Source organism: Ambystoma mexicanum, chromosome 5q, assembly GCF_040938575.1.
Source record: "Ambystoma mexicanum isolate Mex_15411 chromosome 5q, UKY_AmexF1_1, whole genome shotgun sequence".
Classification (NCBI taxonomy): domain Eukaryota; kingdom Metazoa; phylum Chordata; class Amphibia; order Caudata; family Ambystomatidae; genus Ambystoma; species Ambystoma mexicanum.
The window spans coordinates 809,307,357-809,326,466 of NC_090933.1; the positions used below are offsets into that span (position 1 = coordinate 809,307,357).

Genomic DNA, 19,110 nt, shown 5'->3' on the forward strand with positions numbered 1-19,110 from the left:
TTAAACACAAGTAGTGGTGCAACACCATTGAGCTGACTGGGCTTCAGCACTCCCCCCTGACATTGTGGGCTATGTTGGCTTGACCTGGCTGACCTACAGAGCAGTTGCCGGACAGAAAAGGACACAGATGTTAAACGGCACCTGTGTTTCGCTGTTAACAAGGGCCCAGCCCAGCAATTACTAATGTACCGCATTTCACTGTTAGTACCTGCATTCAAGTGCCAAATTCTTTAAGCAATTGAAATTGTGATGTGGGTTTACTACTTGCATGCTAGGGGAAGGGTAGAGAGGGAACAGGAGACCAGTCATTCTCACAACAGTCCATAAGTGGGTGCTTTCAGACTTAAAGGAGAGAGCTAACTGCTTGTAACATTGAATCTGCACTAGAATAGTCTCATTAAAATGCGTAAAATAGTAAGATGCCCCCACACAAATAAATTTGCTCCTCCCTACCACACGTGAAGTTAGCGCCTCTCCCAACATTTGAAGGGTTAGCCCCCCTGAAATGTTGGTTTTGTTGCACCCCTGAACACAAGCACACACACCATTTATCATATATACACACGCACACCCAGCCATCCATAAATTTAAGTGTGCATCCTTTCACCGTACACGCACACCCAGCCACATTTGTGTGCACCCTTACACCATACACTCACACAGGCAGCCACCTATACATTTAAGTGTGTACCCTTTCACCATACACTCACACAGTCACCTATACATTTAGGTGTGCAGCCTTTCACCATACAGGCACACCCAGGCAGCCACCCATACATTTAAGTGTGCACCCTTTCACTCTACACACACACACACACACATACCCAGCCACCCATACATTTGTGTGCACTCTTTCACCATACACTCACACACGCACACTTCATGGGGTTGAGGGGAGTCATAATACTTAAAAAATAAGTCACTCACTTGGTGTTAGCCCCCGGACTTCAAAAAGAAAGTTTCTTTTTGTATCCACTCTGTCTTCATAAAGAGATTATTTCTGTTACAGAAATAATTTCTTTTTAAATGCAGAGTGAATTAAAAAAAAAAATGGACATTTTTTTAACCTTTTTTTTTTTTACTCCAAGTGGGAACCCCGCCCAGGACATGTGGTTACGAGGCCCCCGGCACCGCAGGGGCTGTGGGGCCCCCTGCTACGCCGGTGGGCGCTAAGGGAGAATATCTTATATTATCCAACATGTGCATTCTTGTTGTAGGAGAAGTGGTTCCTTGGTTATCCTTGAAAGCAAGTGTTCACATGAAAAACCTTGTTAATATTGAGAATATGTCTTTCCAACATTATGTGAGCCTTTAGATTTAATATTAATATTGTTATGGAGAGGTTGCAAGCTCCTAAAAAGGGATAAGTGTTCATAAAAAAGGATAAAACCAAGAAAGATATAATTGCTATAGGGAACATCTGTTGTTTTCCTTTTAACGTAGAAGTGTCCCTTCCATTCCGAGTTGGCATGTCTCACTCAAACAAGCATCCACCATCTGTGAAGCAGTGGGACCTCTACTTCACGGTATAGTACACTACATGCACATGTATGCATATTGAAGAATGATGACTCAAAAGTGAGAGCCACACGAGTTTATGTGTGAGAATTACTAATACTACATGGGTTTCCGTTGTACCTGGCACAGTTGCAATTCTATGACAAGGATGGAGGCGAGCATTATGCTTCAACTTCTTTATTACTACTCCTCAGCAGTTCAACAAACTTATATTTAACAACTCTGAAAATGTTCAACAGTGACTTTTTCATCTTAAAACTACAATCCCCATAGTCTCTGTAAACCATCTCCTTCCAGCCCTGCTATGACACACTTCCTGTCCCTGGGCTCCTCCTCTTCTTTTACTGCTCTTCAAGCAGATAAGTACTATTTCTACCCCTCTCCGTGTGTCAGATGTTTGATTGAATTTAGAGTTTGACTGAGCTGAGAGTACATTGAGTATTTAGTATACTGTAGCAGTACAGTCGAAAGATAAGGTTATTCTGAATAGAAATGTGTATTTTACCATAATAATGTGAGGCACGTAGCTTTTGGCAGCGCTTGTCGCAAGGAACGTGGCTACAGCGAACGGGCATAGCAGGTAAGTAAGTAATTATTTCCTGCGAGGCGAGCGGCCCCGTGCCGTATTCCCGGCACCCCATGGGGCCCAGATCAGCCTCACGGTTCCCAGATCCAGTGCTACCGTACTCCTCCGGCAAGGCAGAGCGTAAGTGCTCACAGCGCTCCAGCCCCCACCCTCGCAGGGGCGGAGCTACAGCGCTCACGTAATAACACATATGCGCATGCGCCGCGGTACAACACGGAGAACAAGGAAATGAACACCGGGCCCGGCGGTGATTGTCTGAAGGCCCTTCAGAAAGCAAACAAATACATTTAAATGAAGTGATCCGAGAATCGCTGGCACAGCAGAGACCACAAGAGAAGCGGTGCACCTCAGGAGCAGCAGCTGAGCCACGAGCAGCTAACGACACAAAGGGTCTCTCCTTTCAAAGCAGCAAGGAAGGCTCCACGTGCCGCCAGTAACTGCCTAGAAAGCGAGTTTTGCTCACGTACAGGCTCATTAAGTCAGGAGAAGACAGAATGACAGCCTGGTGCAGCCACAGATAAAAAAAAAATATATACATATATATATAACTATTATAAAATACTGAGCATCACAGGAGCAGTGGGCGTGCTAAGACACCTGATCCAGGTACTCAGACACACAGCACAAATTAAGAATGTCTGAATTTGGGTGGAGCGAGGAGGAGCAGCAGCTAGACCTTGCTGCCAGCTTCAAAGAAGTGCTGGGAAGCTCCTTAGTTGATGCTGTGGCTCAAGGGGTGAGACCCCTACAAGAAAGACTGGAGACGCTGGAAGCCATGCTCACGCAGCCCAGTGAAGGCACCAGAGAAATGGACCGCACGCCCACAGGACCCTCAGGAACAGGGTCAACGTGGAGTAAACAGGCCCGTAAGAGGAAAGCCTCTGATGACCCTGAGAGCCCTTCGGTAGGGGTGAAAGAAAAGGCCCCAGAGGTTGCTGACGCCTTCACTAAGCTAAAAGAGGCTTATCTACAGCGTCAAGCAGTGCCAGACCTCATGACCCCCACTCCAGGGGATGATAATACAGGAGATGACCCAGGCTCGGAAGAGGAGCCAGCTGGAGACCTTTCCTCGCAAGAGGGGGAGGAGATTATGGAGGAAGAAGAGGCGAAGCCCACTGGAGGTAAAAGAGCCCATACGGAGAAACACTTCCAGGAGATACAAGAGGACATGTTTGATCCTGATAGCATCAGGAATCTAAGATCCACGGAGTGGCAACTGTCCCGAAGGGTGACCCAATACATGACAATAAGGCTACGTAAGGCCCTCGATAGAGAGGTGAGATAGCGCCTGCGCGCGGAATGCTCGCACCCAGACCTCCCACGAAAGGTGGCACAGACCCCTGAACTAGACCCCAAGATGCTAACATTCGTGTCAAATACCAGCAAGGATCCCCGCAAGGGATTCGACAGGTCATGGAGGAGCTGTCAAGAAAAGGTGCTACACCTGGCTGGACCCCTCGCAAAGATCATGGATCTAGTGGAGAGGGCAAAAGACACAGGGGAAGAAGTAGATCCTGATGCATTGGCCAGCTGGACACAAAGAGCAGTGTGCCTTTTAGGAAACGCAAACTGCTTCATCGCATCGGAGAGAAGGAGAGGCCTGCTTCTAAAGATTGATCTGAAATTGAGCGATTTGGCATCCTCCTCTCCTCTTCGGGGAAACCTTTGGAAAGGAGATGGGCCGATTTGTGGGTGCATACACCTCCTTAGAAAAGGCAAAAGCATCCATTCGAAAAAATCTTCCCAAACAGAGTTTTTGGTGGGCTTCAGGGGTTGTGCAGCCGGTCGAGGTCAGGGAGGAATAAGACCCTCCAATCCCAGAGCACAATACTGGGAAAATAAACAGCAGGACATCTTCTTCCAATCCAGAGGGCATTTCCCCAGAGGTCGAAGAACCAGATGATCGGGACGAGGTCAAGGATTCATCCCAGGTGAGAGCAAGAGGGTACCCTCCGGTAGGGGGGAGGATGTGTATGTTTTGGAGGAATTGGCGCACGCTTTCCAACAACGCTTGGATACTGCAAACCATTAGAGGCTTGCGGCTCGATTTCATAGAAGCTTAGCACAGGCAGAGCAGAAGTGCCTAGATAGCGAGCTAGCGCAGTTAGAACAGAAAGGGGCGATAGAGGGATGCGCAGCGGCCCCCAGATTTGTTAGCAATATGTTTCTGGTACACAAAAAGGAGAAAGTCCATCCCGTTATAAACCTCAAGGAGCTGAACGGGTGGATTGTGTACTGATACTTCAAGATGGAGGGCATCCATCAGCTCAGAGACACTCAGAGAGAGGGAGACTGGCTGACACGATTAGACCTAAAAGATGCGTACCTTACTATTCCTATTCAAGAGGAGTACAAGACATTCCTAGCTTTTCGCTGGAACGGACAGTTCTGGCAATTCAGGACAATGCCCTTCGGTCTGGCGTCCGCTCCCTGGGCATTCACGAAATTGATGAAGCCAGTAGCAGCGGTGATTCGAGAGAAGGGCGTCAGGCTGATTATTTATCTGGACGATCTGCTGCTGCTATCAGAAGACCGAGAAGCGCTAGTCTATCAGACGAGATGGATGCAAGGCCTGCTGGAGTCACTGGGGTTTCTAGTGAATCTGGAAAAGTCAGATACCACGCCAGCACATAGACTAGATTTTCTGGGATTTGTGTTAGACATCAAGAAAGCTACATTAGAACTCCCGGTTCTGAAGATAAGGGATATCAAGAGAGAGATCAGAGCGTGCTTAAGCAAGCTGCAGGTTTTGCTCAAAGTATTGGCGAGAATAGTAGGATTATTGGCAGCATCCATTCAAGCCATATTCCCAGGCCCTTTACACTATTGAGCCCTCCAGAGACTGAATATAAGGCATCTGCAGCAGGACCTGAGGTATCACCAGCAAGTACCACTGGATCAAGAATCCATTACAAAGCTGGAATGGTGGTTGAAGAATATGGACGCCTAGAATGGGCGTGCCATCTTCGGAGACCGACCGGATCTGATAATCAAATCAGACGCCAACCGGAGAGGCTGGGGAGCCAGATGAGGGAATCTGGCGACAGGAGCGAAATGGAGCAAAGGTGAGCTCCGCCTTCACATAAACTGTCTGGAGCTCCTAGCAGGCTCCTTCGCGATCAAGGCGTTTACGAGAGGAAAGATGAAGTCATGCCTACTGCTGAAAATTGACAACATATCCGCAGTCCGATACATAAATCATCTAGGAGAAACACTGTCCAAGTTGCTAGCAAAGGACTTATGGCATTTCTGCCTAAAGTCAGAGACATCGGTAACGGCAGAATACTTGCCCGGAACCTTGAATGTGGTAGCAGACTGGAACTCACGATACCTAACAGACTCTAGCAACTGGAAGCTGGACCCAGCAGTGTTTCAGATTCTGAACACGAGATGGGGCCCAGTGCACATGGACCTCTTTGCGTCCCGGCTCAAAACCCAGACAAGGGAGTATTTCAGTTGGAGAATAGACCTCGATTCACAGACCGCGGCCGAAGCTGCTTACTGGCGGCGTCTTACCCGCCAGCTCCTTTCAGGACCCGCCTAATAACACCGATCTCCAGTACCTTACACCACATCTAAGTAAGACGGAGAAGACAAAGTGTCTTCTAGACTTCGAGCTACTTGTAAAGGACCCCCTAGGACTGCTACACTGAGAACCAATGCAACCACCTAGGAACGCTTACTGAGAATATGAGACGGTTTGGCCTGGCTTAACCTCCTTACACTTACGACAGGAGTTTGTGGAACAGAAACCCTATAGGATTATCAACTGGAAAATATTATATAAACCTTCACTCTGCAACAACTGTTACAACTTGCCAAGTCAACTACAAGACCATCCCGAATTGTTTGGTGGACTTTGGTTCACCTCAATTCAAACATTCCCCTGAAGAAGTTCCTGATAGTAAATCCTAAGGGACTTAGGAACGAAGCATGTTGGGCATTCATAGATACTAATGTAAAGTATCTCAAGGAGTATTAGAAATACTGTGAAAGGTGCACTTTAGGTACTTTTTTTTGACTTAGGCATCTAGATTTGAGTCATTTGTTAATGAAGGTCTCAGATGTTGTATTTGTGTGGTTTGTCCTAACAAAAAAATCAAGGTATTAATAACCTGATGTCATTTTGTATATAGGTACACTTGATGTTAACATAGTATCTATAAGAGAGAGATACAGGTTTACAGCACATTTTGCACATTACCAATTGTTGGTGATTAACACATAACACTGTTTTGAGCACTAGTCACTTTGTTAGTTTTTATATGTCAGCTTTTATGTATTTGTTTTTAAACATTACTTTTTCTATTAACCATTACCCATTTTAAAAGCATTTATTTATGAAGTCAGGTTGTATTTTCTGTGAACTTCAACTTGCCATTGTTTGTACTGTTTTTGCAACTGTGATAACCCAAATACTATCCAAAGAATTGTTTGCAAAAACCAACCAAATGTGTGGGAGCCTTGTTGTTTTTGTTCTTATTCAAGATATGTCAGGTTTGCTCCCTCTGAACCTTTAGCTTCTCCTGATTTCCCCCTAATTATTGCTGAGTGCAAGGGACCAATGCCTTCCTACAGGGTTGGACAGGCGGTCTGCTTTATGCATTCCCCCCCTTCCTGATGTTGAGCAGAGTCCTAGCGAAATGTCCGAGGGAGAGAGCGGAATTGATTTTAGTAGCACCATTGTGGAAATCACAAGTATGGTTCCCAACGTTGATGGGACTGATGATAGACTTCCTGAGAATCCTCCCCGTAGGAGACCAACTGCTCACGAGCCAGCTGGACAGTGTCATCCTCTGAGAGTGAGAGGGACGCTCCCGCTCGTCACGTGCAGGATATCAGGAGACGCTGGGTGCTGCCGGGAATTTCAGCACAAGCTGCAGAGCTTATCGTGGAATCCTGGGCTCCATCCACTAGGAGGAGCTACGACACGGCTTGGGCCAAGTGGACTAGCTGATGCAAAGGGAGAAGTTTTCATCTTGTTTCAGCTCCTGTAGTAGCGATATTACATTTCCTAGCACAATTATTGCAGAACGGGAAAGCATTTCGTACAAGAGGAGTGTACAGGTCAGTGATCTCAGCAGGGCACCTGCCAATAGAGGGAATCCCAGCAGGGGAACACCCAGCTGTAATGAGGCTCATCAAAGGAGCAAAGTACAAAGTACCTCCAGAGCCGAAGTATAATGTAATGTGGGATGTGACAACGGTTCTCCGTTTGTTAGGAGACTGGCCAATAAATAGGTATCTATACCTAAAACAGCTGTCAGGCAAACTGGCAATGCTATTATGCCTTATATCCTGTAAGAGAGTGGCAGATGTTAGAGCACTGGAGATTAACAGGCGATCCTTTGGACCAGAAGGAGTAACCTTCTCAAGAGCTAAGTGAACTGAGACAGGGACGATGACAGTCCATTACCCCTATTTCCCGAGTAAGGCTAAGTGGTGCGTAGCAGAATGTGTTAAGGAGTATGAGGGGAGAACAGCAGAGAACTGGCCAGCGGGTACGACCCAATTGTTAATAGCGCATAGGAAACCCTTTCACGCTTTACGATACCATTGCAAGATAGGTCAAAAAGGTGATGCTAGCAGCAGGTGTGAATGTGGGAATGTATGGAGCGCATTCAGTGAGAGGATCGATAGCTTCCAGAGCCTTCATGGAAGGAGTATCACTAAGGGAGATCATGCTAGCAGCAGATTGGTCGAGTGATCGTGCATTTAAAGAGTTTTACTTTAAGCAAACTGAAAGTGTAGAGGAGGTCCCAGACATGGCCTGCACCCCTGCCCCTCATTTTGAGCTACCAGGAAGGTACTCGCCAAGGCACGTGACATATGAAGAGCAAATGAACCACCAGAGAGCTGCACTAGGACTCTGCCCAGTGTACATTAGAAGATCCGTACCTGTTGAAGCACCCATAACCAGACAACCCTGGGCGGCACGGTACCCTATCAGACAGCCAGACCAGCCGCTGATACGAAATGAGGAGTGCCTACATACGGTCCACGAAGAGACTCCAAGAGCCCTAATGGAAGGCCAGTGGAAATGACACAAGGGCCTGAACAGACTCGTGAATGAACAAAAGCCACTATCGAATATAACACGCCAGTGTAAGTGATACGAAAATAAATGTAATGGATACAAAGAAGAGACAATGTTAAAACGTGAGGAAATGGTGCTACAAGACAAGATGGAAGCAACCCACCTGTTAACCGTGTGTAAATAGGCTTGGAACGCAAGATGCTAAGTAATCGATACTGCTTGCAATGCTTAGTAGAAGATAGAACGGCAAGCGCCAACCATATATCTATCTCGATAAGGCACAGTATACAAGTGCGACTCCATTTTGTAAAGCAGAAATGGGCCCAGGCTTCCAGAGGCCTAACAGGCCAAGTTTCACAACCCAGCCAGAACAGAGAGGAAGAGCAAAATCGAAACTCAACAGAGAGCGGCTCATGTCTGGGAAATTGAGGTCACCCAGAGAAAGGGAGGAGAGTGTCAACTCGCAAGAACCAAACTTCAGAGCATACCAGCTCGCCTGTGAAGGTGAATATAAGAGAGGCCCAGGCAGGTGGCAGGGCCGAAGCAGAATTAAATACAATAAAAGCTGGAAACTGAAGCAAATTCATGGTGAACAGACACGTGACCAGCCAGGCTCGAAGAGGTACCATCGCCTGATGTCATCCAGAACCCAGGACACCATGACTTTTCCTGATAAGGGGCTACAGTCACAAGGCCATACCCAGCCAACTAATTGACACATAGCCCTAAGATACTGATTGATGGAAGGGAGGCAGGGTGAAACTTGGTACACCAGGTCCTTGGGTGTCCATTCTGCATGCTGCTAATTAAAATGGGGATTTATATCTAGGGGTGTAACCTGTCCAATCACAATGGACCAAGTTATCTAGGGACCTATAGATCATAGAACCAATAGGACGTCGTACTTTTAGTGACATCAATCACGTGTGATGTAGAGGGAAGGGCGTAGACGCCCACCCGATAAGAGTTATTCAATCCGCATGCTCTGTCACCATATACAGATATAACACCTACCCTTAAGTTACCTTTCCTAACCAATTAGATTGCATGGTGATTTTTTTATAGGATTAGATGTCAGTGATGACGAGTTTTGCCTATAACAATGACTGGTTGACTGGAGTTCGAGGAAGTCGGAGCAAGACAGGTGATCGCACTACTGCGGATTTCCATTTGTTTCTCTATTTGATGTACTTGTCATTAAACAGACTTCCCTTTGCCAAACTACTGAGTCTCCGTTATTGAGTCGTGTCGGAGTCAGTGAATCCTGCACCCCCAGTCCTCACATGGTGCAGCTATCTTGTCTTACAAGTTCTAGAAGGCGAGCGCTGACCAATGGGCCCGTCAGTGAATTCCTCTCCTCCAGAACACTTGGTAGCGTGAGGATGGTTTCGGCCGTCGATTATAGATCATCGATTGATATAGTTATAAGACACCTTTAGACCGATGGCACGAAGTAACTCTGGGCCTTCGGTAAAATCACAAGTCCTTTCGTCATTCTGGCTGAGTAGACTGAGAAGCTCCCCGTGGACAATGATAGAGTAAAATTTAAAAAATCTGCAGTGGGTCTGAAGGAACCCGCCTTTCCAAGCATAACCCTTCTCATTCCCATCGGCAGCGGATCGGACGAAAACCTTAAAAGCAGGAAGAGGAAGGGGCGGTGGTCCCGAAGTTCCAGAGAGGAAACGATGCGATCGGTGAGTGAAGCAATAAAACTCATTACTTTGGCAAATGTCGTTTAGGTAGTAGAGCCAGTAAGGGAAAGGTAACGGTGGGCGGCGGAGAAAAAATAAAGTAGTTAGAAGTAGAGAAGACTGTATAATATGTATAGGGGGTTAATGACTCAAGCATAAGAAATGAACGAAAGGATTACCGGGGACACCTGAGACAAAACAAAAGGATTACCAGGGGGCACCTGAGACAAAACGTAAGAATTACCAGGGGGGCACCTGAGACAAAAACATAAGGATTCGCCTTGTTCCTGTGCTTTAAAGAGTGGTCAGAAGAAACGTGAACTCAGTGCCCACAGAGGGGGGACAATTAGGCTACGGTGACGTTTAAAGCGTCACTAAGGGAATTTGTTTACATCCTATGATGGGGTATTGATTAGAAGGCAGGTATACGTATGACCAGCTGGTGTCCTTCTAGTCTGTCAAGTGTCTGTCATATGTGTTCTGTTGTATGTTAAATGTGAAATAATTGTATTGATAATTGTTTGAAATGCATTTTGGCTTCACGCAATTCTGTAACTAAGAGGGAATCGCCATTGAATTGATGAGTTTTGAGTAAATTGACAGTATATATTTTGGTGGGAAAAGATTGGATTGGAGCTTACGTGTTTAGTGCTCGCTCATACTAGTGAAGGGTCAAGGAATTGTATAAATATTGGTAGTGACGAAATTAGAAATGGAGGAAGTTACCCCACTTGCACATTTATGCCATGCACCAAAACTGAAGAAATACAGCCAGGAGTGAGTTAAGGGTACCGCCCATAAGATGTTTATGCTGTGGCCCCAGAATGGGTCACTCTCTAAGGCTGTTTTACAGCAAATGACTACCTTCCTACACGCCACATATACAGGCAAGAAGCTAGAGAAACGTCTTGCTGTTCTAGAATTGTGGAGGATGTTTGAAGAAACGAAGGTGGAAGAACCACCCGCAGATTGGATATTAAATGTATGTACAGAAGGGGATGAGACGCATACCGCGCCACATGCCCCGCCTGAGCCAGTGATCGAAGGGAGTAAGTCAGAGGGTCTTTACCCGCTAAGATAACTTAAGGCAGCCACGGGGTACAGCAACCCGGCATATGAGTCACCTACATAACAGTAGTGACGACATGAAAGGAAAGGAGCAGGAAACTAATCGTGCCTCTGTGGTCCCGGGGGACAAGGAGAGACTCAGTGATGAAGGAAAGGATCTCTCGAGACAGAGAGAGAGAGGGAAAGAAGCGGAAAGGAAGTGGCGAGTTAGCATTCACAAAGGATGAGTGGATGGGAGGTCAGATATTGCTAAAACTTGATGGTAAAGGGAGTGATGACACAAGACCGAGAGAAAGGTCTGATGAGGTGCAGAGAAAGGAAAAAGAGAAAGAAAAGGAAATGAGAGACGCGAGGGTAAGAAATAAGGATATCGCGAAGAGCAAGGAATACCGCTCAGTCGCACACAATACACAGCCTATGAAAGGTACAGGCAGAACATGCTAAAGTTAGAGGAAGAAAGGAGAGTGCAAGAAAGGAAAGTAAAGAAGCAGGAAGACAAGGAAAGTAGAAGGGCAAAAGAATGTAGAAATGAGCGAATGAGGGAAGTAGATAAGGCTAGAGAAGAAGCGAAGAAGCGAAAAAAATAGATGAAGAAGCAGAACGCAAGTGCAGACAGAGGGCACGAGATCTAGAATATTTGCAGCGGGAAGTTAAAAAACACAATCCTGTTGTAGAGTGGAAAGACATAGAAGAATTCTTTCCTGCAAGCGATGCGGTACCAGGTACACGTGGGACAAATATTGAAGATGACTTCGACACCAGAAGCATCGGGGAAACGATTGATAAAATCTACGACGAGATGGGGCTGGAACAAATTTACCAAGGAGGAAGGGAAGATGAGCTCTTAGAAAGCACTCAGCTATATGACACTGAGGATGTCACACGAAGTAGTGGGAGCAGGGGACTGTCCCTAGACAGGCTGGAGATTGGGCAGAATGGAGAAGATGCAAGAAGTTGTGTAAACTGGGAGTATTCAGGATCTGGCTATGGTGGGGTAACGGAGGATGAGGCACATGAAGAAGGGAGAAGGTGCGAAAAGTGGCTCCCAGCGGTACGATGGTCAGATGCTAGCAGGTCCACAAGTAGGGCACCGAAGTCCGCTGGACAGTCCAGCAGACATGAAGAAACACCTCAAGGTCAGAGGGGGCGTCAGCACCTGCCTATGCAGACAGATTAAGGGCATTGCCTGGTAGACGGCAAGGCGGGAATGCCACCCCGGCGATAGACCAGAGAGCTATCAGAAAAGAGAAGGAGGACTGTGCATTCCAATTCCCGTTACTAGAAAAGGGGGGAGCAAGACCACAATATATTCCATGGCCACACATGGACCGAGAGAACCTAAAAAATAAGCTTCCAATGTTGACAGCGGGAGCCGGAAAGTGGATACATGAGTTGGAGAAAATGACGGGGGGTGTCACCTTAGCTATAGGGGACATTAAGGGCCTCCTAATTTCCATACTTGGTGAAAGAGCAGATGATGTAGGGAAACGGGCAGGCTATCCTAGGGTAACCCTAAGTAACACCTCCCATGACGGAGCACCATTTAATAACTGTAGGGCAGCAGTGTGGAAAGTGCTGCGAACGCTATATCCAGACACGTCTGATATGGGAGCTATAATGATTCGAGAAATGAAAGAATCAGAGGATCCATTGATTTATATCCAGAATTTTCAAGATGCGTGGGTACTTGAAACGCATGAGTCTTGGACGAAATCTATCCCCGTATTTTACCACATATTATGCCAAGGGTTGCCTGAACTGGTGCAGAAGTAGCACAAAAAATTGGTAGGAGTAGAAGCAAAACCATGGGCCGAAATACAGTTGACAATTGCACATTATTGTAGACTGTTGCAAGAAAAGAATCGGAAAAAGGAGGCAACTCGTAAGGGTGAGGAGGCAAAACTGGTGCAAAAGAAGCTCTCGAAGTATGCTCTCGAGGGAGCCATGCTCACAAGCCCAGCTGAACCAAGTACACAAGCAACTAACCCATCGCAGAATACCCAGGGTAACACAGGATTTTACCCGAGCGGAAGGGGTTTTGGAGGTAGAGGATGGCAGAGTAATCAGAGAGGGTTTCGAGGTAACCATTGAGGTTTTCAGAATGTTCAAGGTGGCTTTCAGAGCGCACAGATGGGCAATCCAGCGACATCAGATGGACAGATAGCCAGACCACTGCGAGTGTGTTGGCTGTGTGGAACGACAGGCGCGCATATGCAGAAGCCAAGGCATGTGGCAAAGTAACCAAGGAATGGGGGCAGGCATGGTGAATCAACCTGCCGTCCCGCAACAGGGCGGTGCACAGAATTGTACCGTGCAGCAGCAGGCAGAGGGCTTGCAGCAAGGAGCACAGCAAGTGGGTCAACCTTCGAACATGGGGAATTTGCCACAGGGACAACCTCAGCAGGCATCGCCACAAATAGCTCAGGGCACTAATCCCAGAGGGGGAATTAACCCTGGAAATGGGGGAAACCCACAAGTATAGAGTGGACCGAACTTATATATGAAATAGGACAGCTCACGAGGGACTCTGATGTGCTCTATCCTATCAGTGACACCAGACCCTAACATGGAACATAGGGTGAATGTCACCATAGGGGGGAAAGAATATTCCTTCTTAGTTGACACGGGTGCAACGCGCTCGTGCATACGAGAGGGTACATTTTCCTTGTCCGGCGAGGCTATAGATACTCAGAGTTTCACTGGAGCTCACAGTAGAGTTCCCTTTACAGATGCACTCAGTGGGAGAGCGTGAAATGAATGTACCTCTATTACATTCACGTCAGACCCCAGTAAATATTCTAGGTTGGGACCTGATGACTAAATTAAATATGACCATCTCATTTACCGAGAATGGTTTAGTGTGCTCCACCCCAGGAATGCATTATCCAAACATGTGTGAAATGATCAGAGCATACTCAGGACGTATAGCCATGAGAGCTATACCGTTAGAACCAGAAGTCTTTGCATATGATATGATATGATATGATATGATATGATATGGTTTCTAAGCGCGGACCTGGGGATCGAACCTGTGTTGCGCTGTGTCGTCTTGCTTCAAATATGAGCACGTTGCCCCTGAGCTATCCTCCCGAAACCATATGGTGTGCGGGTGCTTATGGCAGGATTGCCAGGCCTCGCAGACAAAACTATGAGTACCCCTGATGAGTTTATATTCAGACCAAGAATACCCATGCACAAAGAGGAGGGACAAGTATTTCCTTTAATGATACAATCTGCTGCAGTGCGAGGAAAAGTGGTATTGGTTGAAGCATACGACGATGAGGGCAGACAATGGTGTGCGATTATCGCCATTGAAGAAGGGTATTGAGTGACTGACATCAGCGATGACGATCTGTTCGAAGAACACACTGACCTAGAAGAGACAAGGGTGGAAGTGAGTCTCATATTTTGGGTCAAAATGATCAAACGAGAGGTGCCACAGAGGATGATGTTGGCACTGGTGCGTCCAGAATACTTTGATGACGACATGGCCCAAGTGCCTACCGCAGTATGGACTACAGGGCCCTATGATGTAGGTCTCCTGAAAGGGGCAGGTGAAGTAAAAATCAAACTGAAACCAGGAGCAATTTTACCGGGTGCGCGACAATATCCCATGTCCAGAGAGGCTGATGAAGGGATCGCAAAGACAATTTCCGCCATGATGGAGCAGGGCATCCTAGTGACGTCAGAATCACCTTGCAACACAGTGATTTACCCATCAAGAAATCGAAGGGAGGGACTTGGCGTTTAATCCAAAATTTAAGAGCATCAAACGATATTGTTGAAGCCGAGTTCCCTCTAGTCCCCAACCCCTCTACAATTCTATGCAATATACCCCCTGAGGCAAAATATTTCACGGTGGTCGATTTGAAAAATGTGTTTTTCTCAATTCCGTTGCACCATGACTCACAAGACCTGACGTCGTTCACTTTCAGACAAATGCACCTGAAAAGCACAAGGTTGCCACAGGGGTACTGCGAGTCCCCGTCTATTTTCAACAGAGAACTGCAAATGGACCTAAGCACTATTCCGGTGGACAGTGTTGTGTTGCAATATGTAGATGACATTCTGATCTGCAGCACCACTGAAGAGCAATACAGGTGCGACTCCATCCGGCTACTAACTATACTGGCTAAGAAGGGATACAAGGTTGATAACAAAAAGTTGCAGTACTGTCAACAAGAAGTGTTGTACATACGGCAACTGATCTCACATGAAGGGAAAAAGGTAACCCCAGAAAGAGCTGAAGCTATCATGAACATGGCAAATCTGCGCACGATAAAACAAATGCAAAGCTTCTTAGGTCTGTGCAATTATGTCAGAGCGTGGGTCTTTGACTACAGCTCATATAACCAAGTCCTTGCTTCAGGCCCTAAAAAAGGCCCAGGTGACAAGGGAAGATATCGAATGGACTGAGGCAATGGAAAAGGGGTTTACAGAGCTCAAGGGGGAAATTTGTAAGGGCCCAGTTCTCTGGATTCCTAATTACGCAGAGGAATGCTACCTGTTCTCACATACCGATGGCAATTTTCTGACGGCAGTGCTCGTGCAGCGAACCTCGCTGGGGTACAAGCACCTAGTATATTACAGCGGGAATCTGGACCCGGTCATGAAGGGCCACTTCCCATGCAAACAAAACCTAGCTGCTGCTGCATTCACTATCGAAAAGGCATCATCCATTGTGATGGGGTGCTCCATGACATTGTATGGTGAGCACTCACTGTTCGCCATACTAAAGAAGCCAAAGGGCACACTGACATCTCAGAGAGCATGCCTATGAAGTGATCATTTCTAACCCATATATCAAAATAGTGCGATGTAAAACTGTAAACCCTGCTAAGTTCATAGCTGAGCCAATCACAGAGATGGAACCTATACACGACTGTGCGAACTATGAGGAATTTTATGATGAAATCCCCAGGGTAAAGGAAAATGACCTGGCGAATGGATTGATCGTCTTTATTGACGGGTCTTCGAGAATAGACCAAGAAGCTGGACAAAGGTATACAGGCATGGCCATGGTAAAACACCTTGCGAATGGGGAGGTTTCAAGTACTCGTTAGTGCACGAATACCATCTCACTATTCCGCACAGGCTGCAGAACTATTGGCATTGAAAGCCATTGAGAATCATGCAGACCAGGAAGTAACGGTGTACAGTGACTCTGCCTATGTGACGTCCACAGTACGTGCAGGTTTAGCGCGCTGGAAAAGGAGGGGCTACCTCCGAGCAGATGGCACGCCAGTGCAACATGCAACATTATTGGACAGGCTGATAACAGCACTACAGCTCCCAGTGGGCATAGCGGTTGTGAAATGTGCCGCTCATACCAAGCGGACGGATTTCGTGTCACGCGGAAATCATGAAGCGGACACGGAAGCCAAGCAAATGGCATCCAAGAATGAAACAATCATGGACGTAGAGGAGGCAAGTACCCTGAGAGGATGATGGTAGCACAAGCCACACCAGAAGCCTATAGCAATATGGGGCAGATGCAGCTAATGGAGCTCCAGGGGGAGGCACCTCAGGAGGAGAAAAACTTGTGGAAGCGTCGAGGGTTCTCTTTAAACCCCTCTGACGGGTTGTGGAGGCAAGACAGCACTTGTAAACCAGTAATGCATGTTGCCCTTCTAAAAGTAGCATTAGAACAACTACACTACCCCATCCATATGACAAAAGAAAATCTTGCTGCAACGCTCGCAGACGACTGGTTCACACCAAATTTAGCAGACCATGTTGCATTTTTTATGGTGAACTGCATTATCTGCCAGCAATTCACCGCTGGGCACACATTAAAAGTAGTGAGAGGAATTATTCCCAGACCAAATGGACCATTCCAGCACTACGTCGACATGATTCAAGTGTGCAACAGGTACAGGTATTTAATTGTGGTGGTGTGTCCATTCTCCAGATGGAGAGAAGCAGGTCCCTGTACACACCCCAACGCTACCTGTGCTGCCAGGTTCTTAGTGAGGGAAGTGTTCCCTAGATGGGGGTGTGCGAGGTAATGAGATCAGATAATGGGGCCCACTTTGTAAATTCAGTTTTCGAACAGATTAGTTGGTTGCTTGGTATAAAGCACAAGTTCTCGTCAGCGTATCATCCTGAGGGGAATGGGATATGTGAACGGATCAACGGCTTGCTTAAGGAGAGGATAGCCAAGTTGAAGCTCACATTAATGAAGGGATGGCTGCACTGTCTACCATTGGCATTGTATGCACTTCGGAACCAACCAGGCTCTGCCCATCATCTCACGCCGCACGAGATAGTTACAGGCAGAAGGATGAGGACCCCTCTTACCCCCAGAGATAGAGCTAGTTGTGATGCCCAGCCGACTAGAGAGGTTCTGGGAGCAGAGATGCAAAAGTACCTTAACTGTATGACATCCAGTGCCTTTGTCATTACAGACCAGCTGCAGCGACAGCGAAAAGGGGACGGCGCAGCATGAAACATAGCAGGAAGTGCTGAAGCAGACACTGAGCAAGGTGTACATGCGCCCCTCGTCTTCCCTGGTGACAGCGTGTTTGTGAAGAACTTTACCAGGAAAAGATGGGACGAGCCAAGGTTTAATGGCCCTTTCATCGTAGAGGACTGCACCCCCTCTGTCGTCAAGCTCCAGGGCAGAAGAGCATGGATCTTCCTAAATGACATTAAACCCTATATAGGAGAAAGCCTTCCAGCTGCATCCAACTACGAAGAATCTACAGACAACGGGGAAGGACCTCAGCACGTGCAGACAAGATCTATGACGAGGAAGAAGGACGCATGAGCAGAAAAGACAAGACTTTAGAGCTCCTTGTGAAAATCGTGGCTTTACACTGCACATTTCCTCAAAGCACTAAAGGGGATAAAAGACAATAAGACGGAAACTCTGTGCAGCCAAAGTTGCAGGGTAAGACGAGAATCGCACATCCAAAGCTGCAGTGACGCTACTCATATGAACATTTAAAGCCACACAAAGCATTGAAAAAGGCCTATGGCTCTGATATGCAGAAGATAAGACATTTCTGAGAACCAGACACAGTGTCCTGAAGCATCCAGTATAAAGACTTTGTTCATAGAACTTAAGGTATATTCCGGCAGAAGTCTCAAGTGGGATGTGCTAACCTATTTTCAACTTGTGGTGTTATCATACCTATCCCTCATAGGGAGAGAAGCCAGTGTCACAGACTTTATTCGAGATCCTGTAAACAAGAAGGTAATCTGGCAACTGCTGACTGTCACCACGGAAGCTCTCATCAAACTGCCCAACCACAGCAAAGAGAATACAAATGCTTCCACCTTAAGTGATCATCGATGAACTGACATATAAGTTGTTATTCCGTATCATAGAGAAGTGCCAAGGACTTGTCAGGAGAACCACAGATACCCTACCCTTCATCAGAAATACAAGAAACAACGAATTCCTAAACCAAGTGTGGTACAAACTGAACTACGTGGTCGCAATCCACGCAGCAGGAAAGTGTAAAGACTGTTCAAGTCACAAAAAAGGCCTATGATCTAGAGACCAGAAAATCAGAACAAATGTCGTTGTCGCCAGAAGACAGCAGATATGCATACCATGTTTTCTTTCACCTCATTGAGAACTTTCCAGAACTAGTAGGTAGACCAAACAATGTTGACATACCCGCATTCCTCAGAGACCCAGTAAAGAATGCTCAATTAAACAAGCTCCTGAGAGCCATCATAGCGCAACTGAGAAGTAATTATGGTCATCCACAGCTGAGGAGAGCCTTAGAAGGAGGAGATTCACAATAAGGCTTTTCACCGTGGACAGATCGAGAAGAGCAGAAACAAGGATTACAACATCTTGTCACTAGGTTATTTTGTATTTTTCTTCTATTTTTATTATGCTTTTTGTCATCTGTCCGCCGTGGAGCAGATGAAGGAGAAAGACTCTGTTCTTCAACTTGCCGCCAAGAGACCAAGCAAAAGGAGCGGACACAAGAACTTCACCGTCTTATATTCCTTTTTCTTAATTTTTCTCATTTTTTCCTATTGTTTCATTTGTTCTCTTTTTATTTTATTTTTTTGTTTTTATTTTTACAACATTTTATTTTTGTATGATTTTTAGTAGTTGCATCTGTTTCATTCTTTCGCATTGAGAAAGTTCCAGCATGTCCTCAGGACTGAAGCAAATTCGAGGCGTGCATTGGGACCTGACCTATTATCGATATGCATAAATGAATGTGATGCACCAAAGTTGCTAG

At 46.5% G+C, this 19,110-nt stretch overlaps 1 protein-coding gene across 2 annotated transcripts in view; it reads left to right on the forward strand.

Annotated features, from left to right (window-relative positions):
* LOC138497680 (carbonic anhydrase 13-like) overlaps window positions 1-19,110 on the forward strand; it is a 1,250,189-nt gene that overhangs the window by 805,247 nt on the left and 425,832 nt on the right. The window lies entirely within an intron of this gene.